At 38.7% G+C, this 26,587-nt stretch overlaps 1 non-coding gene and 1 pseudogene across 1 annotated transcript; one reads left to right on the top strand and one right to left on the bottom strand.

Moving 5' to 3' along the window:
• Positions 1-406: 406 nt before the first annotated feature.
• Positions 407-3,869, bottom strand: LOC110744896 (uncharacterized; annotated as a pseudogene).
• Positions 3,870-25,659: 21,790 nt separating this feature from the next.
• LOC148292895 (small nucleolar RNA R71) lies at positions 25,660-25,766 on the top strand. The gene has a single exon (XR_015825965.1). It is a non-coding gene; the product is annotated as a small nucleolar RNA R71 (small nucleolar RNA).
• The last annotated feature ends 821 nt before the right edge of the window (positions 25,767-26,587 follow it).

The following is a 26,587-nucleotide window of genomic DNA, read 5'->3' on the forward strand; positions in this document are numbered from 1 at the left end:
AGGTAAATGGCTACACTTTGTAAACTCAAGGCAATGCATTGAACTGAATTGAACTTTGAATTTATTTTTTTCAATTTTGTTTTTTTTGCTTTTGCCACCTTTTTGTTTTTCTCTTTTGAATCACACTAGCACATTGATTCACACCATTTGTTTGGTACAACGCCCATCCTTTCCTCTTCATTTTGTCGTGATCTTGACATATTCCCAAGTTATAGGGTATGACTAAACAAGACTTGGCATCTTAGATTAAGATACAAGGGTAGAAGCAGTGTGGGTGATGAAATAAAATGTTTACGTGTTTAGGGTAGAAGCAGTGTGGGTGATGAAATAAAATGTTTACGTGTTTGGATGCAAACTGGGTAAGAGAAGAATGCAACATGGTAGGATATCAAAGCATTTTAGTGACTTAAACACACATAGCCTGCATCATATCAATGGGTACATCCTTTCCAGAAATAACAGCAAGCAACATGGTATCTGCAAAAGATCAAATAGTTCTTAGTATCCGATGAAGATATGAGATCAAATTAAGCGAAATTTGAGAAATTGTAGGAGTAGAACAAGTAAAACCCTCTCAAGGAATGGAATAGGCTTAAGTTGGCTCACTAGAGCAATCTCCACTATTCTTCTAGAGATATCTGAGCATGGCACCTTGTTCATCAAAATTCCAATTGCATGACAATGTGAAGTGCCCATTCTGATGCAAAAACTTTCATGGCAACACATTAGCAATGAATCAATGACAAGGAATAACATATACATCTTCATTAGTAAGAAAAAGTAAAAAATTTAACTATGACTTAATAAGACTAAAAAACATTTCATCCCCCACCCCAAACCTAAATGAAGCATTGTCTTCAATGTTTAAAAGAAAAGAAATGCATGCAAAATGACTAGAATAGGTATAGAGAGTGGGAAATGGAACTAACAACTCTAACCTAAAGACAGATAAAGAAAAGAAAGAATAACACAACCTAACTGGGTGTCCACAACTCGTGCATTTGAGACACCCTCCAAGTTGTGTTTCAAATGTTGTCTGTTCACTTTAAAAGTTGTCCCATCCTCTATGTTCTCAATCTCAACAACTCCATGAGGAAAAACTTGGTGCACTTTGAATGGTCCAAGCCATTTAGATTTCAATTTCCCTAGAAAGAGACACAAACCTGAGTTATACAACAAAACTTTCATACTTGACTTGAACACTTTCCTCAAAATGGCTTTGTCATGATAAAGCTTGGTCCTCTTTTTGTAGATTTTTGCATTCTCATAAGCTTCGTTCCTTACCTCCTCCAACTCATTGAGCTGCAATTTTCTGACAGTGTCAGCTTCTTTTATATCAAAATTTAATTTCTTGATTGCCCAATATGCACAATGTTCAAGTTTTTCCAAACACAAGTCTTCCAATAGGGGTCTTATAGGCTGTCCTATACACCCGGAGTGCATCATTAAGTCGCACTACCCAATCTTTTTAGTAGGATTGACTGTTTTGTCCAAAATGTTCTTGATTTCTCTGTTGCTGATCTCAACTTGTCCAGAAGTTTGAGGGTGATATGGAGTCCCAACTTTATGTGTAATATTGTACTTCTTCATTAAGGCCTCAAATGGTTTGTTACATAAGTGACTGCCAACATTACTAATGATAGCTCTAGGAGTTCCAAACATAGTGAAAATCATATCCCTCAGGAAGTTGAGTCCAACTTTGTGATCATTAGTTCTTGTAGCCAACGCCTCCACCCATTTTGACACATAATCTACAACAACAAGAATATAAGTATAATCGAAAGAGGAAGGAAAAGGTCCCATGAAGTTAATACCCCATATATCAAATAGCTCCACCACCAAAATGTTGTTTAAGAGTTTTAAAGAGTTTAAAGACAATGGTAACAAGCACTAGGGATTCAACTTCACCATACCAATCTAGTGTCATGCTACAAGTTAACAAGCATCCTAGTAAATCAATTAAATTTATGGGATTCGTTTTTTCTCAAATATGATTATCCATATGGTGTTTGATTTTCATCAAGTATTCAGAAAACACAATCTAGCTATGGTTTTTAGTCTAAACCCTGAATTTGAACCCATTAAGCATAAGAAGAATACTAAGGAACCAAGTAAACATTTAAACATGGTGTTTGTCTTCAACATCTACCCATTCATTCACTGAACAGTCCAAGAATTATATGGTGTTTATGCAAACTTGAATAAGATAACCAATATGCAAGTATCAACACTGGCTAGGTATTTAAACAAGCATAAAGATTCAATAAGAACAAGTGAATGAAACTAGAAACTAGAATTAATCCCAGATAAGAAGATTACATTGAAACCCTAGCTATGCTATTTAGTTACATTCCATGAATGAAAACATCATAGCTTTAATCATAAAAGACATGAAGAGATTGGTAAGAAGAACCCCTAGAAAAATATATTCTGGTGTTGAAGAGCTCCTCGCAAGTTCTAAGTGTGCTTGCAGCCATAGAGGAATAGTTGATGTGTAGAGTGTTTTTCTGTTTTCCCTGGGTTTTCCTCTCTTCTCTCCTCTTCTCCCTAATTTTGAAATATGATGGAATGAGGATCTGAAGCCTCAACTGCATCCCTATATTTATACAGTTTAACTCTCAACATTGGCTTCTGAAGCACAACTTTCCCAACTACCTCATTAAATGCCCAGCTGTCCAATAAATGCTAGGTCACTATTCATATTGGTCTTCCAATGCAAGGCCTGCCTTTTGCTTTTCTTTGTGAACTCCCAAGGCCAATTAGTCTCCAGTCTGCTCTTAGGATCAGCTCCTATGTGTGGCCACATTACTCATTAATGTGATCATGTTTAGTTTTTGCAACTCTTCAAAAAGTCTTTGTCGTGTTGTATCATTCACATTCCAAAATTCCAAAAAAAAAAAGAACTCTTCAACTTTTATTGAATTAGTAGACACATCCACACATCTTACTATCAAACTCATTTGTTCTTGGTTGCTAGCATAGTGCAATCAAGAATCACATAAAAATATTTAGCTTCTTCAATTTTTCTAATGATTGCACATTTGAGTTCAGAAGCTAACAAAAGTATCAATTCATTTTGGACCTTATGACTAAAATAAGGATAATGAGTCTCCTTGTCATCCATACGTTGAAAATGCTCCTTCATTAGTGAACCCCACTCTACAATTATTTCAATATGGCCCATAAAATTTCCATTGCTAATATCATGGATCTTCTCATTAGTTCCACCAAAAGCCAAACTATATCATGAAATTAATCTTTTTAATAAGTTCCTGCAATTCTCTTTCTCTTTCTTGATTCAGTTTTGAACAACTCCATCAATTGTTTTATTTTTCTCCAATCTAATACGAAAATCAATCCAAGTGCTCAAATAATTGATATGTTCAATACTTGTCTCATGCTCTTTAAGTCTGCCACTAAGATGGATCCAATCTTTATATCCCTCATTTCCTAATTGACTTTTTCTTTATGGCCCTTTTTCGAATAACTTACAACAGAAACAACATCCTTTGTCAAGATCTTTTGAATACACTAGCCAATCTCTATCATGGTGCTCTCTATTTGGCAAATGACGAGTATAAAATGTTGAGGAGAAACATCTATGTAAATGATCATTAGGACATTATCCTATTAATAGATCTCTTACAGGACCTTTTTTCACTAATAGGTCACAAAATTTGGCATCAAGATTATCCCAATTTCTCCAATGGAATGGACTGGCTTGGTTCTTCATTGAATAAATGAGTGACATTCTCATTGTCATCATTTTCAATGTCCAGATCATCAACATTTTCATTTTGATCATCGCTATCAACATTTTCATTGTCATCTTTCTCATTATGCTTAACATCACCCACACATTTGTCCATATTGTTTTCAATATATTTCAATTCCTCAACATCATCTTGTTGTTCATTGGAAAAAATTTCATCAATTGTAGCATGTGATTCTTTAACAATGAATCTAAGTCATTTTGTATATCCTTAAACGTATTTCCTAGTAGGTGGCATGTTTAGATTACAAAGAAAAATTCCAAAACTATGTAGCTTGAAAGCAAAACCCAGCAATAAATAAGTCATGTAATATATAGATTGAAACTTAGATACATGCATGGATTTGAATTGAGATTTGAATATGATTATTGATTTTGAGTATGAATTTAGAAATTAGGGTTCTCGCTTTTTTGTGTTGAAATTCTTGAAATTGAAAGAAAAGAAAAAATTGTGAAAGGATTGAAAAAAAGAACCAAAGAGAGATTGATGAATGATGATGATTACTTACCAGAAAGTAAGAGTTTAAGGGTATGTTCGGTACACCGTATTAGACTCTGGATAGGAGTAAATAATCCATGTCAGTTGTTCGGTGTCAACTTGTATTATTTAATTACCTGACTATTTTAAAAGGGTTGGGCTTTTAATACTCTCCTTGACTAACTAATACAGCCCACACACCCTATACACGCTTAATTATATGACTAGGGAAAAAGAACACACACGTTCACGTGAAAAATCAAACATTATTTTCATCTTCTTCTCCCTAGGGTTCTTCTCTGCTATCTTCTCTAGGTATCCATCTCTCTCTATCTCTCATACTCTCTCCAATATGCTTCTTCTCTCTTTTTCTGTCTTCATCTTCTCTTTCTTTATATATTTCCTCTTTTATTAAATTTTTGTGGAAATTAGGTTATGAGTTTTTCCTTTTTGATTTTTTTAATCGAACGTTTAATTGTTTGTATGTGATATAGTAATTCGACATTATGAGAATCTTTAGCAAATAAAGTGATTGTGCAGGAATGTAATTACATCGTGGAATTATTTATTTGTCTACATTCTTTTTTTGAGTCTTTGGGGTTTTTTTTTTTTTTGGTCTGTTCGTTTTTAAATCTAGACATTTAAAATTGCTTCTCAAGTGCAATGATTTAAAAAACTTTGTCTATTGATGTGCATGAGGTGATTTAAACATAAATTGAAGATAATGAAGTATCTGGGACTGATGAGGTTATGCAAAGAAAGGTTGAGGAGAAAGAGATGCTTTTGCGGAAGTAAATTATAAATTAAAAAAAAATTACAGCTTTAGTTCAACGAGTTTTGCATCTGAATTTTGGAAGTAATTGGAAAGTCAATAAAAAGCCAGCGTATATTCATTTGTCTGCATTTGAGGTTCTTTGTATTTCAATTTTGGAGAAAGAAGATGAAGAAAGAGAGTTGGGAGGAGAGAAACATGCAGGGGAGTTTTTTTTTTTTGCTCGGGTAAGGAGAGAGGAAATAATATAGAATTATGCACTCATTAGGAATTTGGTTCTAATCAGGTTTATGCAAGTAGAATAGTTCTGGAGTCATTAGTCATGTGCAGACTTCTACATATTGTTGTATTATTCTCATTTTACATGTAGTCTTGTGTAATGTATGATTATTTATATTGCTAAATATCCAATTAATGCATGATTATTTATATTACTTTTACTAATTTTTATTTATTTATATTATGCCTAGATATGGATGAAAGAAAGATCATGGCATACTTTATTATTAGATTGTGGTTCTTGCATATTATGGCTTGGTGCATGATGTGATTCATGACAAATTACAATTTGGAACAACAACACCAAGAAAGGAATGTCATTAGGAGTCAAAGGTTTTTCAAAATTGCAACTCAGTCAAATTTAGATAGCATTATAGGAATTGACGACATACAATGTGTGAACCAAATTTGGATGGATAGGAGAACTTTCCATTATTTATGTCAATTGGTCCATGATGATGGGAGAGTGAGAACAAATGGTTCAGCAACAATAGAAGAGCAAGTGTGATGTAGTAGATTTAAGCGATCGGGGGAGACCATTAGTAGGTACTTCAATTCAATCTTGCATGGAGTGTTAAGATTACAAAGTAGACTTTTGAAGGTGCTGAAACCCATACCTGATAATTGCACCAATAATAGATGGAGATGGTTTAAGGTACTATAAAATTAGATTAAGATTGGTCAGTTTTATTATTATATTTATATTTTAAGTTTCTAAGGTACCTTAATTTTTTAATTGCGTAGAAATGCTTGGGGGTGTTGGATGTGACTTACATTAGGGTTCGTGTCCCTAAACAAGATAAACCAAGATATCGGACATGAAGGGGGAAGGTTGCAACCAATGTATTGGGAGTTTGTACTCCAGACATGAAATTTATATTTGTTTTCCCTAGTTGGGAAAGATCCGCATCTGATTCTAGAGTGTTACGAGATGCAATTAGTAGACCAACAAGATTAAGAGTTCCCACAGGTAAAAGTAGATTCTTGTGTTTTATTGTGGTAATATTAAGCTTGATTATCTTTTTGGTAAGGTACATAATATTTGTTTAATTGTTAGGATGTTATTATCTTGTTGATGGTGGGTACACAAATGGTGAAGGATATCTGGCTCCATATAGGGGTACAAGATATCATCTATCTTAATGGAGGAATATAAGGGCACCTAATAATCATGAAGAGTATTTCAATATGAAGCATGCTGCGGCAAGAAATGTAATTGAAAGGCATTTCAGACTTCTTAAGATGCGTTAGGGTATCTTGCAAAGTCCAACATTTTTCCCAATTGGGACATAATGTAAAATCATTACAGCTTGCTGCCTATTACATAATCTTATTTGTGGCAAGATGGCTGTTGATCCATTGGAGAATGAATTGAATGGTATTGAAAATGGGGAAACTAACCAAGATGGTGATGTACTTGGCACTATTCAACCTTCAGATCAATGGACTGCCTGGAGGAATAATTTTGCTATGCAAATGTATGATGAGTGGAATAGGAACAGACATTACGTTGTAGTTCACATAATTTATTTATATTTGTAGGGGCTTTTTCTTCCAGCAGCTACAAATGGGCTGGGCTGCCGTAAAAAGCAAAATGGATGAAACTGCCCCTATGTTTGAGTTCAAAGATCAGACCCCAAGAATGCTTCGAAAGGATTTTGAAGCCTTAGGAAACACCCTGGTTACCTTCACCAACAAAAACAATGGCTGCTTACATGTAGATTCTTAGCTTGGCATGAGAAGCTTGTGGCATGGAAGCAAAGTAATCATGAGTTTAGCATTAAAGAGAAAGAGAGCTATGAGTTCCTATGAGAAACAGAGGTTCTAAGGAAAGGGGGAAGGGATTCTAAGAGGGTTTGTTGAAGAGAGAGAGAGAGAGAGAGAGAGAGAGAGATGGGGGTATAATGGGTGTGTTGAGTAGTTTCCGGTAGCTTAACGAAAGCTCTGTCAAGCACTAGAACAGTTCTGCCAAGAGGGAAAATGGGGAAGAAGGACGAATAGTGCACGAAATTGCTAGGTTTTGAAGATGAGAGGGAAGCTTTCTTTCTGGATGTGTGTTGTTCTAATGGGTAGAAGATGGCCCTTTTTATAGCTACTGGAAGCTCCTCCTTCCCAAGAAACCCTAATGGGTTCTCTCCAATTTTGCCAAGTCTCACCCTCCCTCTCTCTTCTCTTTCTTTGATTCATCCCTATTTTGTGAAATCTTCCTTAGTCCAAGCACTCAAAGACAAGATTTTTGGAGGCTCTAGAGCCTTCCCGCAGCTGTTCCAGTGGCTTTCTCCTATCTTTGGTTACCATCTCTCCTTCTTTCCTACCCTATTCATGGCAAGAGCTGGTAGGAGAAAGAGATGGGGAAGATCTTTGGTCTGAAGGGTGATGCACGCGCTAATATCCTTTGGTTCTTCAAGTGGTTTTCCTTGGGTTTGTTTCTTGGCCATGTGATGGAGCCTCCCAGCAGCCTACATACATAGGCAGCTTTGGCTTTTGTTCAGGCTTTTGTCTCCAGCCATGTGTTGGAGATTGCAGATATTTTCTTCTTGGTTGCATGGGCTTTCCTAAGGTGATGAGTTAGCCAATTAAGAGAATGGGCTAATCTCCTTATGTGATGGGCTATTTTATCAAAATGATGGACTGGTTTTTCTAGAGTATTGGGTTTTTTTCTCTCTTTTATGCTTACCCATATATTTGGGCTCAAGAAATGGGCTTGAGTTTTGGGGCTCCCAAGCAGCCCAAAACTTCCATTTCTCGGCTCATCAATGGGCCTCATGAAAACTCGTTACCATCCACACCACAACCCACTCAGCAAGCCCCGGGCATTCGCGTGGCTTGGGCCCACTTAAGCCTGTAGCGTGGCGTGTTGCTTATTTTCTTAGCATGGCACATGTGCAAGCGCATATGACGAACTCTTGCATACCCAAGTTGGGTTTCTTCCCAAGTTAGGCATCGTACTGGGTTAGAAATATATTTGGGCCAATCCTTGGATTTTTTGGGCCTCAACAATATTTTCTTGTAGGTTGTTTGAAAAACAATTTGTTTTAATTGTAATGGGTTAGTTCATGAGATACTACAATTATGATAATGGGTTAGTTCATGTAATCTTATCGTATAGCTCTTGGCAAAAAAAGAAATGAAAAAAAAAAAAATTCTTGTCATATGAATCATACCAAAAAATTTCGTGTCATTTGAATTTCAATTTTCACTTAAATTATCAAAGAATTAAAAAACAAAATAGTATGATCTGGTGTTATCCGATGACGCACCAAATACAGTCAACTTAGTGATACGATTTATCTCGAACAACACCAAATGCCTTATAATATTATGGATAAACAGTCAGTACTCTCCAGAACAAATTAATACTATCCAACAGAAATTAATCACTACACTCCGACATACCAAACGAGCCCTAAGAGAAAGAAGGATGCATGAATTTATTTATTTATTTATGTTTTTTAGTGGAAGAAAATACCTTTTTTGAAGGAGAAAGCGTTAGGGGAGATGGATAAATAGTGCAGGGTTAGTTAGATGTTTCCCTTTTTTTTCCACGTGTTTTTTCTCCCGTGTGGGCGTCCAAAAGTTTTTACCGTCTGCACGCGCCATTGTAAACATGTAGGAAAGCAGTGAGGGGTAGTAGAAAATATATGGCATCCACACAGTAATAATGATCAGATGTCCACATAAGAGAAAATCTGTATATATATGCACACACATTGTAACATCTCGTCCCGAATTATAATTTTAAAGGAAATAGACGTTTTACTTATATGATTTTTAAATGGTTTCAGGGTCACTTTTTGTTCGTGACTGGTGTTCAAAATTTTCTTTGCTTAGTTGCGTAGAGCTCGTTATCACAAGTTCGTAGACACATACTACTCGTCAATTGAAATTTTTATGAAGAAGTTACAGTCAAGGGCCAGTTTTGGTAATTTGAAAAAGTCATTTAAAACCCTAGGATCTAAACATATGATTTAGTTTTCATTTCTCTCTCTCTCTCTCTCAACATCAGCAGAGTAGCGTTTTAGCTTCCCGACAACATTGTGCCGACATCCGGCTAGGGCTAATGATGCCACTGATCGGAAAATGACTGCCATCCATCAGCGACCAAAACCCAACCCATTCGTAGCCAGTTTAATCAAATGTATGAAGAGGTGGCTCACATGGAAGATCGACATGGTTTTCGCTCCGTCAGCCCCGACTTTTCAAGGTTTCCCAGGACGTTTCCGACAACCAATGCCTGCAATCTTTGAGGGGTTTTGTCCCTCATGGTCCCAATATTCAATTACACATAGCTTTGTCGTCGTTGGCTCATTGGAGAATGAGAATTGACAAATGATATTTTCGAGCTTTGATGTGCTTCAGCTATGGGTGTAATGGGTTGTAAGCGATTTGGACTTTTTCGGTCACTGAAAAATTACTCAAGCCCCACACTACTGGCACAGACGTGTGCACCACCTAGTGGTGGCCCACTTTATCTTAGAATTATCCCTACATCGTCTCGAACAGGACGGTATGCTTGGGTTGGTGAGATTCCATCGTTTGATTGACAATCAAAGTTTCCCTTATTATGCACCAGTTGATCGGGAATCATGAGACCATTAGATTGGTCCCATTTTTGGATATGTTGTTCACTGTATAACCATGATCGTGTATAAGTTTACAGAAAAAGATTCGGAAGTTCGGATCTTCTGAATAGAAGATTCTAAGGTTAGGTTTGTCTATTGTCATCCAATCCTGTGATCGACAATGACCAGACCGTTGGATCGTAACCAAACTATTATGCATGTTTAATGAATTATTGTTGATTTATAAGAACTTCGGGATCATCCTAAAATATTCCGGATCTCACTAAGAGTGGTGGATGTATAATTGAGACCGTGGCACGATTCATCCTAAAATATTCCGGATCTCGCTAAGTGTGTCTAGCGACCGGCTCTGATTCCAATTGAAAATACTTGTAGGATGACTCAAAATGCATAGAAGGGGGTGAATAGGCCAATTTAATATTATAATCAATAAATAGAAAATAAACTTCGGTAGCAGGATTGATATGGCTTATCAATCCTGAAACGTGTTGAACATAAAACAAAGGAATACGCAGAGAATTATTTTACATGGTAAAACCCCACCTCTGGGGAAAATCCACGGGACTCCTTAGTCCAACACAAATTCACTATAGAATGCTGATTACAAGAAGTACTCACATACTTATCCTAGACACATTTTAAATAATGTTTACCGACTTCTTCGTAACTCAACTTCTATCACGGGATGATCTTCGACACTTCTTATGTTGAACGCAATACTGGTCACGATTGCTTCAAGCTCGCCGGAGTTCTTCCAACTCTCCTTATGTTGAATCCAATACTGGTCATGATCAATTCAAGCTCACCGGAGAGAAACTGCCACCGTGGTCTTGGTGCCCTCAATCGTATAAGTCGCCGACATGCATATGAATGCAATATGAATGATGAAAGGATTTGATAAATCCCCAAGCAAACAAGGAACACTTGATGACTTATCTGAAAAATATGCACAGGAGCTTTTACTTGAAAATTCAATATGTTGAAAAATCAAAATACCTTGAAAGCTCTACTACCCTTGAAAAGGAAAAACCCAACCTTTTATTCAAGATAGGTTTTCTCTCTCAAGAGAGAAACCCACGGACCACACTTCCTATGCACCAATGACTCTCAAACCTATTCAACTAAGGCTCCAAAACCTGATGCAATATGAACTCACATTAAACCTGTTCAACTATGACTATTAGTTGTGATTCAATATGGGCACAAGATGAAAAACGTCAAAAAACATGGAGACCACTAATACTATTCAATTCGTCAGCTTACGCAAGGATTGTTATTCAAGATAGCAATCTTTATCAAAGAGACCAATTTGGTATTAATAAAATGTGCTGGTCAAGTCAAGGATGAAAAATAATATTTTAACTTAAATCAAAATAGAGTCTAATTAGGAAAGTAATCTCAAGAGATAAAATCTAATCCTATTAAAAATAAGATTAAAAAAAATACTTGAGTGAAAATAACTCCAACTAGGAATCCTATAATGAATGCATGATTATGTCATGATTTACCTGAAATCAATTTCCTCATATCGGTCAAGTCATGCCTCGGAAGTATGGGGTTGAACGAGTTGTGCCAAAATGTCCAGTAACAATTCTTTACACACTAGTTTTCAACTATGCTAGAATCTAGGAAATGACAATACAATTTTCATACTAACACTCTCTCTCAAAGACGGTGTAGAATGTCTCTTCAACTTCCAGGTGCTCAACACCCCCATTTGGTCACCACCTTGATGGGACCATTCAAGAAATGCCTATCGGCTAGCGGCGACCACGTCTGGCCTATAACCCAACCTTCTCAACCACCCACAACGGCGATTTGAGCTATGAAAGTTCAAGGGTTTTGGAATTTTTCCAACGGCTATTTGTTAGGACTCAAGATCTCACATTGGAATAATAGCATATCATAGAGTGGTTTAAGAGCTCTTGGGCACCCTTCCCTTACAAGCTTATGTTTAGAGGCAAGTTCTACCCGTGGGCTCTTAAGATTTGGTATCATAGCTTAGTTTCACTACACAACTTAGCACAATTGCACCGAATGGGCGACTTATAGGCTCGATTAAGATGATCGGTGTTATGTATGGGCATGATATCGAGTCATTGAATACTAATAGTTGAGTGAAGCCACCTCAAGGGAAGGAAAGGGCTACCATCGGGTTAGTGTCGATCACTGTTGCATTCCTAAGAGGACACAAATTAATGTGCAAACAACCAATTAAAAATACCCGCAAGTGCACGAATCTATTGAAGTATAGATTATGTAAGTACGGGGTCGATCCCACGAAGAACTTGTCGGCTTCCTATAAGTTCTAATTTGAGTACGTAAAGAACACTTAATTGACACACCACAAATGCACAAATGCAAAATGGAAACTAAAAATGAGTAAAGAAGTGTAAAAGAAATGAAACAACACAAGAAAACTAAACAAAAACACAAACAGCATTTTCTATCGTCATTTTATCACCTGTTTATCACCTGTGAACAGTGCCGTGAACAGTGAACAGTGACATGAACAGTGCCGTGAACAGTGAACAGTGACGACCGGTCGCGTGAACAGTGACGACCGGTCGTTTTTCGGCAGAGTCGAAATTTCAATAAACGTGTGATGAGCGACCGGTCGTGAACAGTAACGACCGGTCGTTTTTGGGCAGATTCGTTTCTCTGTTTTTCAGTTTCGACCTCTGTCCAGTGTTTTGCCTATAACTTTCCAACCGTACGTCCAAAATTCACGTTCTTTACACGGTTGGATTCAGCACAGAAAATGGAAGAACACAACGCGGACCAAAAGTCCAAAATAATTATAGAAAGAAATAAAATTCAGTAACAAAGACACGTAACGTGTCAAACACGCAACTCACACACACATTGGGGGGGGTTTTGATTTGGTTCAAGTGATCTATTTCTATTGCATGTAAGTAAATGGACTTCGAATTTAAATGAGAATGGAAGAGATGAATTATCAAGATGTGAAATCAAAATGTAACAAACACTAGGGTTTCGGAATCCACCCTAAACAATTCTACCCAAGTTCATGAATACTCAAGTGATGAACTCTAAACGTGTTGATGAAGATGTTCGCAATCAAGACCATGGGTCGTGGCTCAAGACGCATTGATTCTCTCTAATATACGTAAAGTGCATGGTTCGTGCTACAATACTTGTGCCCTCCTCATAACCGAACCTAGGTATGGTTCGTACTTCGATTCAATTACAAGGAGAACCCATTAAGTTCAAAGAGAATATGAACATCACAAGAATCCTAATAGCATGGTGTTTACATTAGGTATTCAAGAAACCAATTCACATGGATGATTCTTACTTCATCCATTTATTGCTTAGGATAACATGAGGATACACATAATCCCAACAATCTCAAGAAGCATGCTTTCAAAGGTGATCAATCAAAGAAGAACATACATCAAGGATAGATTAATTTGGTGAATTGGAATTCATCAACAATATCTAGAAATTCATACACTCAAGCATCAAAACAATAAGGTATTCATGTTTAGGGCTTCAACCTAAGCCCTAGCTATGGAGTTTAGTTCCTCATAATCATTTCAAACACAAATTCAAAATGAAATTAGAAAGAGTTTACAGATTTTCAGAAAATGATGAAAGCTTCAAGATCATCAATGGTGGAAGTCTTCTTCTCCACTTTTCTTGACTGCACCTTGGCTTTCTCCTAGCTCCAAGCTCCAAAAATCTGCTCTCAATTCTGTAGAATGGTGGAATCCCCTCTCTCCCGTTGCAAAAACTCCCCCAAATCTGATTGCAATCCCTTTTGACTTCTCTCTCTCCTCCTTTCCAGCTTTTCCTTTTAGTATTCTACTTATTCTTTCTCTAAAGCTATTGCCCATTGTCCCCTTGCAAATGATGAAACCTTGTTTTAAGGTATAATCCAAGGCTCCAATTGACTCAGGAAATGCCACTCAAATGCAATCCATTGTTACCAAAAGGTGTGGTAACAAGTAGAAATAAAATGCTATTAAGTGGGGGTGAAAACTGGGCCAAAACAAACATCCAGAGCCAGCGTCAATTGTCCGATCAGCTGGATAGGCTACACTTGCCCAATGGAGCTCAAATTTGGATATGTTGTAGTTAACATCCATTGGAACAAGTCTTATGAAGATCATCACCTCATCCAAGGACCGGAACATGCTGATCCAAGGCCACGAAGTTGACCTACGAAAATGAACAAAAACAGAATTTATATCAAATAATGCACTTTTAGCTCATTTTCATACAAACCAAGGTAAAACCTATTAAAACACAAAAAAGAAGTAAAAAGCTATAAAATGTCAAGAACTAACTCAAAATAGTGGGTGAATAACATGAAAAATCATGTGTAAAAATGAACCGAACAAACTTCCCAAACTTATCTTTTGCTAGTCCTCGAGCAAAACAGAAATTAAAACAAGACTCGAAACAAAACTTTCCGAACACTTTCTAAGGAGAGAGCAACTCATGCAAACGACTCAAAAGTTTTCACAAGAAAAACTCAGTTTACACATTATTCACAAGGCGGCAAAATTCATAACACAACATGCTCAAGTGTAGTAGTGTGATGGCCAAATGGAACTCATTCTCCAATTTCAGTTTTCACACAACTTCAAAAATCATACCAAGCACAAATGTAACTTCAAATCTCACCAAAGTTGTCCTCTCACAAATGAATCACTCGGAAGAGGGTTACAATGCATCACTCAATAATAAATATGAGAATAGAGTTAAACCATACGGGACTTAACTCAAAATTAGCAAGATGAAAAACATGCATGAATATGATCTCAAGAAGGATGCTAAACACTTAAAAGCTGAAAAATGTGTGCAAATCAACCACATGACATTTTGGATCAATTTAGGTCTTTATTATAGGTTGTAATGGGGCTAAGGGTGTAAGGTGAGTAAGAAATGAAGGATATGGATACAACAAAGTCCAAGGAACTCACAATGTAAGAGCATATAATCGTTGACTAAAAGACTTTGAAACATCACGCTTGAGATTTTCACTCAGTTTTTGGTGATCAAATAGACCACAAAGCCTTATACCTCCACTAATTATGATTCACACTCCTTCCTTCCATTCGAACAACCAAGAAACATGGAATTGAATTTGAAACCATTGCCACTTAACCACAACTTTTCTCTTTTCTTTCACCCTTTTAGTGAAGTACTCTTTTTTTTTTTTTTTTTTTTTTTTTCAATTAGGTGTAATAACCCTTCCCAAACTTAGCATGAAAAACACATCTAAATTAAAGCTCACGAGTTCCTTAGAAAGGTAAATTCTTGTTTTTCAGGCTAAGGCTAGAAGTAATAATTGGTTACTTGAAAGAAAAGGCATACATGTAGGCTCAAAGTGGTTACAATGGAAAATCATGCTTAAGCATGCATAAGGTTAGCTTGAAAGGCACAAACGGTCCAAAGAGGGCCTTAATATCATTTCTCAAATGTCATGTAATCAAATTGCACAAGAATGAGTAACTTTTAAGTGCTCAACCAAATCAATGAATAATGAGATCAGACAACAACTCAGATGACAAGAAAAGTAAGAATATGTGTATAACACTCATGAATTGAAGCACAAGGCTCAAAGCTCACATTATATGGTTATACAAGTCTAATTCATGTTTGATACAATTCTTTGGATCATGCAAGTCCCTCAACTAGAGAATTATGAAACAAATGGCAAGTGCGTAGAGGGTTTCAAACATATCATGCTAGAACGATGCCATTTAGTGAATAACAAATTATTATTTATTTTTTTAAAGCATTTTCAATCAAGTCATTTAAACATTCATCACAATCTCATCATATATGTCCGGAAAGTGACTTAAGAACAAAAAAGACTCAAAACAGAAAAGAAAACAAAATAAAAGAAAGTAAGAATTTAAGTGAAACGAAAAAGACTTGCTATCCCTTCCCAAACTTAGAAACAAACATTGTCCTCAATGTTAAAGAATTCAGGCATCAACAAAGTTATAACAAGAATTAAAGGGAATAAAGCAAGTAAATACAAGAACAAACACGAAAAACAACTACAACACGGTTGCAAAAACAAAAACAAAAACCAAACCAAACATAAACAAATAAAACAGTAAGCCCTAACAACAGTCTTACACATGCAGAAATCCAACCCAAAGAAACGTACAAACCAAATGAAAGCCCAACCCAAACGAAAGCCCAAAAGCGAAGAAAGTATATAAAACAAAGAAACCAAGTTAGAAGCACAAAGAGCGAGGACTCAGTAAAATAGAAAAAGTGGGCCCTGAAGTCTCGGCACCTATGAGTCACGGGATACAAAGTGAGAGACGTGTCGACAAGCAGAGGTCTCTCTCACGGTCCCAAGCCAGAATTATTGGCTTCATAGGAAGGTGTGACGACTTTCGTTTCTCAAAAGCGCTGAAAGGCGGAACTGTAATTAAAGGGGTTGGGGACCAGGTGAGGTGACCTAAGGGGATAGGCCGTAAGGGCCGCGCAAAACGCAGAAGCGCAGTGGCTAGGGTTACGTAAAAACTAACTCTATAAAAGAAGAAGAGAAAGAGTTGGGGAAGAACACACAAACTCAGAAACACACAAAAGAGAAAAGAAAGACAAAAGAAAGTAAGAGTTGAAATGGCGTCTTCCTACCCATTCTCGTTGGATCTCAACCTAGCTCCACCGACTCAGACTCGGGGCCAAGCAGTGGCACCAGTGTGGATGCCCTACTTTGCCTCTGCACGGGGGCATGTGACAGTGAATGACTCGATACTGCTGGACAACGATGTTGCCCTTGGAGTTGCTAGAAATCTAGTGACTCCCAAGGATATACGGGTGCTGGGATCAAGGGATGACAACAGGGTCGTGAGCGATGCTCTGGCACTAAGCGTGCAAAGCACCGCAACAGTCGCAAGTGTGGGTCATCGCCTACTTACGAAGTCCCATGAAGTGGAGGTGCTAAGAGGTCAGTTGGCGGCGGAGCGAAGTATGGTGGAAGAGTGCCAGAGTATTATTAAAAGTTTAAAAAGGGAAAGGGCAAGGATAGTGGAGGTGAATCGACACCAGCTAGAGGCGTTGCGGGAAGAGAACCAAAATCTCTCAAAGATGGTAAGTGTTTACGCCCATGACATGAGAAAGCAGCTGGAGGACCTGGACCAACCGGGTAAACGCAAGAAAACCGATCGCGAGAGTAGGTATGCTCAAGCTAAGAGTGCGATCTTTGGGAGCTCGAGTGATGAGCCCCAAGAGGATGTGCGTGAAGCCCCGGAAGAGGATAGCCATAGGGCTAAACTCAAAGGTCCAATGGCCGAGACACCGAGCACTGTGAAAGAATAATTTCTAATGTATTAGTGGTGTGCCTGGTTGTCTTTGCCCTTTCCGTGTATTTGTTTGTTGTTTTTTTTTTTTTTGTTTTTTTTTTTTTTTTGTCAGAAATAAAAGAAATGAAGTTGCAAAAGAAAAAGAAGCACACTTCCCAAACAAAACAAAGACGACAGCCGAAAGGGAAAACACACTTCCCTAACTAAAATAAGACAAAGGTGATAGCCGAAAGGGAAAGGCAAAAACACAAAACACTAGAAAAACACGGAAAAAAGAAAAGTAAAGTGAAAGTTAATGTGCTCCCCCTTGAAGCGATTAGGTCGAGCATGCCCGGGAAATCCGAAATGGCGTTGGCTCTCCCTCTCATCTGCATATGTCTATTTAAGCCACGCCTCTGCAAGCGGAAGAGTACCCTGCAATTCTTTCTGCAAACTCAAGGAAAACCATCAAAAACATCCAAAGACAAAACAATGGCATCCACATGTACTCACCTTGATGATCTCAACCTTGAGCTGTCACTAGCACCACCAAATTCCCAGATAAGGGCTCCTCCAAACCCTATCTTCCCAAACTCCTCATACCACCATGGCTCGGCCTCAAACTTCTCTGAGGTGGTGCCGCGAAGGGCAGTAATGCCGGAGGGCATGACTGTCAGCAGACTGACAGTTGCAGATCACCTGCATGTGGCGCAGAGGTCTGACCAGATGGCAGTGGACGAGTCCCACAATCTAACCGTGCTCAACGCGGTCTCGGCCACAAATTTGGGCATGCGCCTACTGGCGAGAACACGAGAGTGCGGGGCACTGAGTGAGGAGGTGGCGGTCCTGAAAGCTCTGGTGGCGGACCTGCAGAAGCGGCTCTACAGCGCCAACCAGCATGTAGAGATGCTGCAGAAAAGGAACGAAGATCATGTAGAGCTGCTGCAGATTCTACAAGCAAGAACAGACAGAGGCAATTAGCAGAAGCCTCAGCTAGCTCAAAATGCAAAAGAAACAAGTGATTCATAAATTTATTGTTTTTTTTTTTTTTTTTTTTTTTAATTTTATAAATTTGTGTGTAGAATCACATGTTTTGGAATGAAATAAGCATTTGAGCCAAAATTCTGAGTGCATAAACATAAACAACCTACTTCCCAAACTTATATGAAACAATGTTTATAAATGATGGAGATTTAATACTAAACAATGCCATATAGAAAAATTGGGATGGATAATCACAAAATAAAAGAAATAGTAAACAATTAAAAGTTGAACTAACAGTAAAAGTTGAAACAAACAAACTAATAACCGTCTCAAAATAAAACCCAAAAACAAAATAAATTAAAAGTTCAAAAGGGTACAAAGCTCAAAGTACTACTGATCATCATCAGTCTCATCATCATCATCACCATCAACATCATCACCATCAACATCATCACCATCAACATGTGCAGAGGTCCCGGGATGACCTGGCATCTGGAGGTGCGTCCAAATGGCGTCAATGGAAGTGCTCATATGTTGCATCTGCTGATACTGGAGCATCTGCAAGTCCCAAATGGCTTGGAGAGAGGGCTCCCAAGCAGAAGTGTCGACAGTGGGAGCAGGCGGGAATGGCTGGAATGAGGCCGGCCCGTGTGGTGGTGGTGGTGGCATATGAGGCGGCACTGGAGCAGGTGCGGGTGCAGGTGCATGTGCATGGCGCCTCTGAGAGATACTCTTGGACACAGAAGTGTCCGAAATGGGACCCATGGGCTCAACATATATATCAGTGGGGCGAGCCCGAACACCTGAGCGGTCACAAATCATGCTAACAAGGCAAGGATAATAAATTATGCTTTTCTTACGTGCACAAGCCTTCAGGCGTTCAAAAATGATGTCAACAACTGGTAGGATAAAAGTTCCCTCATGCAAAATTTGCAGGAGCTTGACCCCTACTGATGGAATTTCCGACCGTTGGCCGGATGGATAAATGTTGTGGCGCACAAAGCTCCACAGGATGGCAAAGTAGGGTGTCAACTTACCCTGAATGAGGACAGTCTTTTTAGTTTGAGATGCAAAGGCAGCAGGGTCAGCATAAAAAAGTGTTTCAGCTGCCCTTTGCATGTCAAAATCCTCACCCAAAAATTGTCTCCAATTAACAGTATTCTCTCTGTCACTTATTTGAAGAACCTCAGAGATAATGGAGGTGGATAGTACAATATTTTTGCCCCGAACCTTAAGGGGCACCTCTGCATTACGTCTAAGTTCTTCCCTGGGGAAAGCGGCATAAAACTCACGCACAATTGATTCATTATATTTTGCATAGATGTGAGCTAAGGGTAGGAGGTTTCGGTCCCTAATAAGGTGCTGGACTTGAATAAGTCCAGCGGTTTGGATGGAGGGACTAAGATCTAAGTTACGCTCAGTAACCACAGTGGCAGTGAGCATTGCCTCTTCCGGTTGAGGTGCACTTCGTGAAGAAGATGCACCCCCTCTGGTACCCTGTCTAGCTCTAGACATCTAAGGAGAAAAAAAAAAAACCAATATGCACAAAACAAATCAACAACAAAATTCATGCCACAATTCCCAAACATGCAATACGCCACAATTATACCAATATCAAAACCAAAATGCATGCACATAGCCAAAATTTGCCACAATACAAATATACACCAATTCGAACGAGTCGACAATTTAATCACAATGTAAAATACCACAATGCCACAATATTAATCACAATGCACAATTAAGCCAAAATTCCAAAATGTAAACAACATTCCCAACATTCAACCAAAATGACAAAATTCCAATAATAAACACAAATAACAACAACAATAATCAAATAAGAGATTGAGAGTGAGAAAAACATACCCAATTGAGGAAAATCACACCAAATGATAAACACAAGCCAAACCCAAAACAAAAACAAGAGAAACAACAAATTAGAAACAAAACAACTATAGGAATGCATTAGAGTAAGAAAATCAAAGAGAAAACACCAAGAAAAATTCGAAAATTACCTTGGTGCTACAGTAACCCTAACTGAAAATCACCTCAAATTGAAGAAAACACTTGAAATTTCAAGGAATAGATGCCAAAAACGGATTATACTCGAAAAATTAAGTGAGAAAAGTGTGATTTGGGTTAGGATTAGGGTGGGTTGTGAGGGAGGTAGAGGGAGGGAGAAGAGAGAAGTCGAAGGGGGGGGTGGGTCTGTCGCTGGGAAGAAGAGGAAGTGAGGAGAGAGAAGAGAGAAAGGAAAGAAAAAGACGGTTTTTAAAAAAAATCGCGACGAGCGACCGGTCGCGAGTGAAAAGTGACCGGTCGCTTTGAAGCAGATTCAATTTTTAAGAAAAACAACGAGCGACCGGTCGCGAGTGAAAAGCGACCGGTCGTTTCGAAGCAGATTCAATTTTAAGAAAAACAACGAGCGACCGGTCGCGAGTGAAAAGCGACCGGTCGTTTCTAAGCAGATTCAATTTTTTCTGAAACTCCAAACGAGCGACCGGTCGCGAGGCATGTACGACCGGTCGTTCTCTCTCTCTCTCTTCTCTCTTTTTTTTTTTTTTTTTTTTTTTTTTTTTTTGGGTTGAAAACTTTATTAAGGACTTACCTTCCCAACTCAGTTTTGCATCCCCGAATGTATATCAATGAAGTGAAGCACTTCATCTTCTTGATGCAAAGTATTTTCGTGGTAGATTTTCAACCTATGCCCATTAACTTTGAATTCCTTTCCTATGCCTATTGGTCGGATTTCAACTGCACCATAGGAAAAGACATTAGTAACAACAAATGGGCCAGTCCAGTGGGAACGAAGCTTACCTGGAAAGAGTTTGAACCTAGAGTTAAAGAGTAATACTCTTTGCCCTACTTCAAACGACCTTCTAATGATATGCTTATCATGAAACGCCTTTGTTTTTTCTTTGTAAATTTTTGCGTTCTCATAAGCATCATTGCGAAGCTCATCCAGTTCGCTCAGTTGTAACCTTCTGATATCTCCTGCTTCCTTCATGTCGAAGTTGTACTTCTTAATTGCCCAAAGGGCCCTGTGTTCAAGCTCAACAGGTAGATGACAAGGTTTACCAAAGATTAAGCGAAATGGAGACATACCGATTGGAGTTTTGTAAGCAGTTCGGTAGGCCCAGAGAGCATCGTTAAGGCGCAAAGACCAATCCTTTCGAGTAGGACCAACAGTCTTCTCTAATATATGCTTCACCTCTCTGTTAGAAATCTCCACTTGTCCACTAGTCTGAGGGTGATAGGGGGTGGACACCTTGTGAGTTATGCCATACTTCTTGAGTAGGGTCTCAAATGATCGGTTGCAAAAATGGGATCCCCCATCACTAATGATGGCCCTCGGTGTTCCAAACCTACAAAAGATATTGGCTCGAAGAAAGCTAAGAACAACTTTCGCATCATTAGTCTTGGTTGGAATTGCTTCCACCCATTTTGAAACATAATCAACCGCAAGTAGAATAAATAGATTTCCAAAAGATGAAGGAAATGGACCCATGAAATCTATTCCCCAAACATCAAATATTTCAACAATTAGAATTGGGTTTAAAGGCATTTGATTTCGAGATGAAATGTTACCCATTCGTTGACACCTATCACAAGATAGACAGAATTGTGATGCATCTTTGAACAAGCTTGGCCAATAGAATCCACTTTGCAAAACTTTTAAAGCTGTCTTCTTGGCTCCAAAGTGGCCACCACATGCGTTCGAATGACAGAATGTGAGTATGGACTGAGATTCGGTCTCGGGAACACATCGCCTAATCACGGAGTCCGAACAATACTTCCACAAATATGGGTCATCCCACACATAGGACTTGGTGGTTTTCAGCAATTTGTCCTTTTGACCTCTTGACAAATCCCTTGGTATATTTCCTGTAGCGAGAAAGTTGATAATGTCAGCATACCATGGGTCAGAAATTTGTAATGCAAAAAGTTGCTCATCAGGAAAGGATTCACGAAGAGGAAGAGTGTCTTCTTCGGTATTGGAGTTAGTGATCAATCGGCTAAGGTGGTCAGCTACCACATTCTCCGATCCCTTCTTATCTCTGATTTCAATATCAAACTCTTGGAGCAACAAAACCCATCGTATCAATCTTGGTTTTGCTTCCTTCTTTGCCAAGAGATATTTCAAAGCTGCATGATCAGTGAAAACAATTACTTTAGAGCCTATCAAGTACGAACGAAATTTCTCTAAAGCAAAAATTACAGCTAACAGCTCTTTCTCAGTAGTTGAATAGTTCAACTGAGCATCATTAAGGGTACGGCTTGCATAATATATTGCATGCAATCTCTTCTCAACTCTTTGTCCTAATACAGCTCCAACTGCAAAATCAGATGCATCACACATTAATTCAAAAGGTAAATTCCAATTTGGAGGCATAATGATAGGTGCAGTTGTGAGAAGAGTTTTGAGCCTTTGAAAAGCTGCCAAACATTCATCATTAAGATCAAAATTTGCATCTTTGGCAAGCAAGCTACACAATGGTCGAGAGATCTTAGAAAAATCTTTTATGAATCTTCTATAGAACCCGGCATGTCCTAAGAAGGATCGGATCTCTTTCACTGATGTGGGAGGTGACAACCCGCTTATCACATCTACTTTGGCTCTGTCAACCTCAATGCCTTGACTGGAAATCACATGACCTAAAACGATTCCCTGTTGTACCATGAAATGACACTTTTCCCAATTGAGAATTAAGTTGCATTCCCGGCATCTTTGCAAAACTAAAGACAAGTTGTTAAGGCATGAATCAAATGAATGACCAAACACACTAAAATCATCCATGAATACTTCAATAAATTTTTCTACCATATCGGAGAAAATACTCATCATGCATCGTTGGAAGGTGGCCGGGGCATTACACAATCCAAATGGCATACGCCGGTAGGCGAAGGTACCATAAGGACATGTGAATGTCGTCTTGTGTTGGTCTTCAGGAGCGATGGCAATTTGATTGTATCCTGAATAGCCATCCAAGAAGCAGTAGTAACTGTGACCTGCAAGACGTTCAAGCATTTGGTCAATAAATGGTAATGGAAAATGATCTTTTCGGGTGGCGGTATTTAATTTTCTATAATCAATACAAACACGCCATCCCGTTTTGACACGAGAAGGAATAAGTTCATTTCCCTCATTTCTTACAACAGTTATTCCTGACTTTTTAGGAACCACTTGGACCGGGCTTACCCACTTGCTATCGGAAATAGGATAAATTATACCCACATCCAATAGCTTCAGAATTTCTTTTCGGACTACCTCTGTCATGATTGGGTTTAACCTGCGTTGAGCATCCTTTGTGGGTTTGGAATCAATTTCCAGTAAAATTCTATGCATGCATCTTGTTGGGCTTATTCCCTTGATGTCCGCAATACTCCAACCAATTGCTCCCTTGTGTTCTCTTAACACTTGCATCAACTTCTGTTCATTTTCCACATTGAGATTGCTAGCAATAATCACGGGCAATGTCTCTGTTTTACCTAAATAAACATACTTCAAGTGGGATGGCAATGGTTTGAGCTCTAACTCGGGTGCCCTGTCAAGAGAAGGAACAAGCTTTTCAGTATTGACTGGCAAAGGTATAAAATTTGGAGTGTACTTACGTGGTATGGCTGGACATGCATCAAGGAATTTCACAGCCTCAAGTAACTCATTATCAACAATTTCAGCAACTTGAGGATTTTGTGTCAACACCTTTTCTAATGAATCTGTACCATGAGTACTATTAAATGTATTTTGCACAATATGACACAATGTATCAATACGAAAACATTCATGTTCATCATTGGGGAGTTTGAAGGCATCATAAACTTTGAACTTTATTGTTTCCCCTTGAACTGTCATTGTCAATGTTCCTTGTCGAACATTGATCACAGTATCTGCAGTGGCCATGAAAGGGCGGCCAAGAATCAATGGAAGATCCACACCCGGAATAGGAGCTTCTTCCATCTCTAGCACCAAAAAGTCAGCTGGTAAAATGAGATCATTTACTTTCACAAGTACATCTTCCAAAATTCCTCTTGGATATCTCACTGATCGGTCCGCCAATTGAATGCTGACAGAAGTTGGTTTAAGATCACCTAAGTTAAGGGCTTCAAAAACAGAATAAGGCATCAGATTAATTGAAGCACCTAAATCAAGTAAAGCTTTGTCAAACAATTTATCTCCAATTATGCAAGGAATTGTAAAACTTCCTGGATCTTTCAATTTGGGAGGGAGCTTCCTTTGCAAAACAGCAGAAGCTTTTTCCGTTAGTGCAACCGTTTCATGATCTTGGAATCTCCTCTTGGTGGTACAAAGGTCCTTCAAAAACTTTGCATAACTCGGAATTTGCTTGATTGCATCCAAGAGAGGAATATTGACTTGCACTTTTCTGAAGGTTTCCAATATTTCCTTGGCTTGTTGAATTTTTTTGGAACTCATAAGCCTGTGAGGAAAAGGAGCACGTAAGATTTCTTCGTCAGTAGGTTCACGACTTACCTTCTCCTTTCTTGCCCTTCTTGCAAGTTCATGCTTTGGGATCCACTCGGATGAAGAAGCTGCTTGCTTATCTCTCTCTTTGTTGCTTTCATCCTTTTCTTTAGGCTCAGCCACTTGTTCAACCTGCATGTCATCAACATTGTGAATCAAATCTTTAGAACCATTTATTTCACCAATTACCTTACCAGTTCTCAAGGTAACTGCTTGAACATGCTCACGCCCAGTTGGATTAATCTCTGGTTGGCTAGGCATCATACCAGGTTCCCTTTGACTCAAAGCTTGAGCAATTTGTCCCACTTGATTTTCTAGATTGGCAATGGCCTTATCCGTTTTCTGCATGTGGGTGTCATTCCTCTGCATGTAGCTTTTTGTCTCAGTGATGAAACTATCTGTGTTTCTAGCCATGGAAGCAACAAGTTCTTCCAAAGATTTTCCTGTAGATTGTGGTTGAGGTGGTGGTTGTGGTGGATTGTAGTAGTGCATTTGACCATGAGGTGGGCGAGTATGTTGTTGACCTTGAGGTGGGTGAGTTGGCCCTTGAGATGGTTGAGTTGGCCCTTGTTGAACATTCGAATTGTCACTCCACCTGAAATTTGGATGATTTCTCCACCCCGGATTGTATGTTTGTGAGAAAGGATCATTCTTAGGCCACTGATTTCTTTGAAATGAGCCCACTGCATTTGCTTCCTCATGTGCCAAGGGACAATCCTCAGTGTCATGACCAATTGTGGAGCAAAATGCACAAACCTTGGATGATCCCGGTGCCAATTTCTTCACCATGTTGGTTAGGTTTGCAATCTGAGCTTCCATACTAGAAAGGGTACTTACATCATAGGATTCCCCTTTTCTGACTGGTCTTTGCCTTGAATTATATTGGCGAGCATTTGCAGCAACAAGATCAAATATTGCTCGCAGTTCTGTTGGAGTCTTGGTCATTATAGTTCCTCCTGCAGCTGCATTCACATTGTTTTGGTCCGCTTCAAAAAGTCCTTCATAGAAGTGTTGCATTAGAAGCCAAGCTTGTATGTTATGATGCGGACAAGTGATTAGAAGTTTCTTGAAACGGTCCCAATAATCCTGGAAGCTTTCTCCCGGCCTTTGCAGAATTCCTGTAATCTGACTTCGGAGTTCATTTGTCCTTTGTGCTGGGAAAAAATGTTGCAAGAACTTTGTAGCAAGATCCGTCCATGTTGTGATGGAATTTGGAGGTAGATAGTGAAGCCATTCCTTTGCTGTATCCTTCAAACTAAATGAGAAAAGTCTCATTCTTATCTCATCACTACTCATGCCTTCAATCTTTATTGTGGAACACACTTCCTCAAAGTCTAGGATATGTGCATTAGGATTTTCTCCAGGATTTCCCAAGAACTTAGGCAATATGTGTATCATGCCCGATCTCAACTCAAAGTTTTCCAAAGTGCTTGCGGGATATACTATGCAAGATGGTTGTCCAGTTGTTGGCGGTGAAGAGTATTCTTGCATAGTAAGTTCCGCATTTGCAGCTGCTGCCGCCATTGGTGAAGGTGGAGGTGACTCGACTTTTGGTGAGCTTGGTGATGATGAAAATGGCGAGAGTGAAAAAGGCAATGGAGTAGACACAGCTAGTTGGATGTTCCTTTCTCTCAAAGCTTGAGCTTGGATATCTTCTACAGTGCTATCTAATGAAATATCCAAATTCAGAAGGGACATAAGCAAAATGTTCCTGCAATAAGAAGAAAACAAAAACAAACTCAAATAAAATGAAATGACAAACAAAGAAAAAAAATGAAAATAAAATTAAGTACTCTAAATATACTCAAACAAAACATATAAGCAACCGTGCCAGTTCCCCGGCAACGGCGCCAAAAATTGTTGCATTCCTAAGAGGACACAAATTAATGTGCAAACAACCAATTAAAAATACCCGCAAGTGCACGAATCTATTGAAGTATAGATTATGTAAGTACGGGGTC

Source organism: Prunus avium, chromosome 7 (assembly GCF_965620075.1).
Source record: "Prunus avium chromosome 7, drPruAviu1.hap1.1, whole genome shotgun sequence".
Classification (NCBI taxonomy): Eukaryota; Viridiplantae; Streptophyta; class Magnoliopsida; order Rosales; family Rosaceae; genus Prunus; species Prunus avium.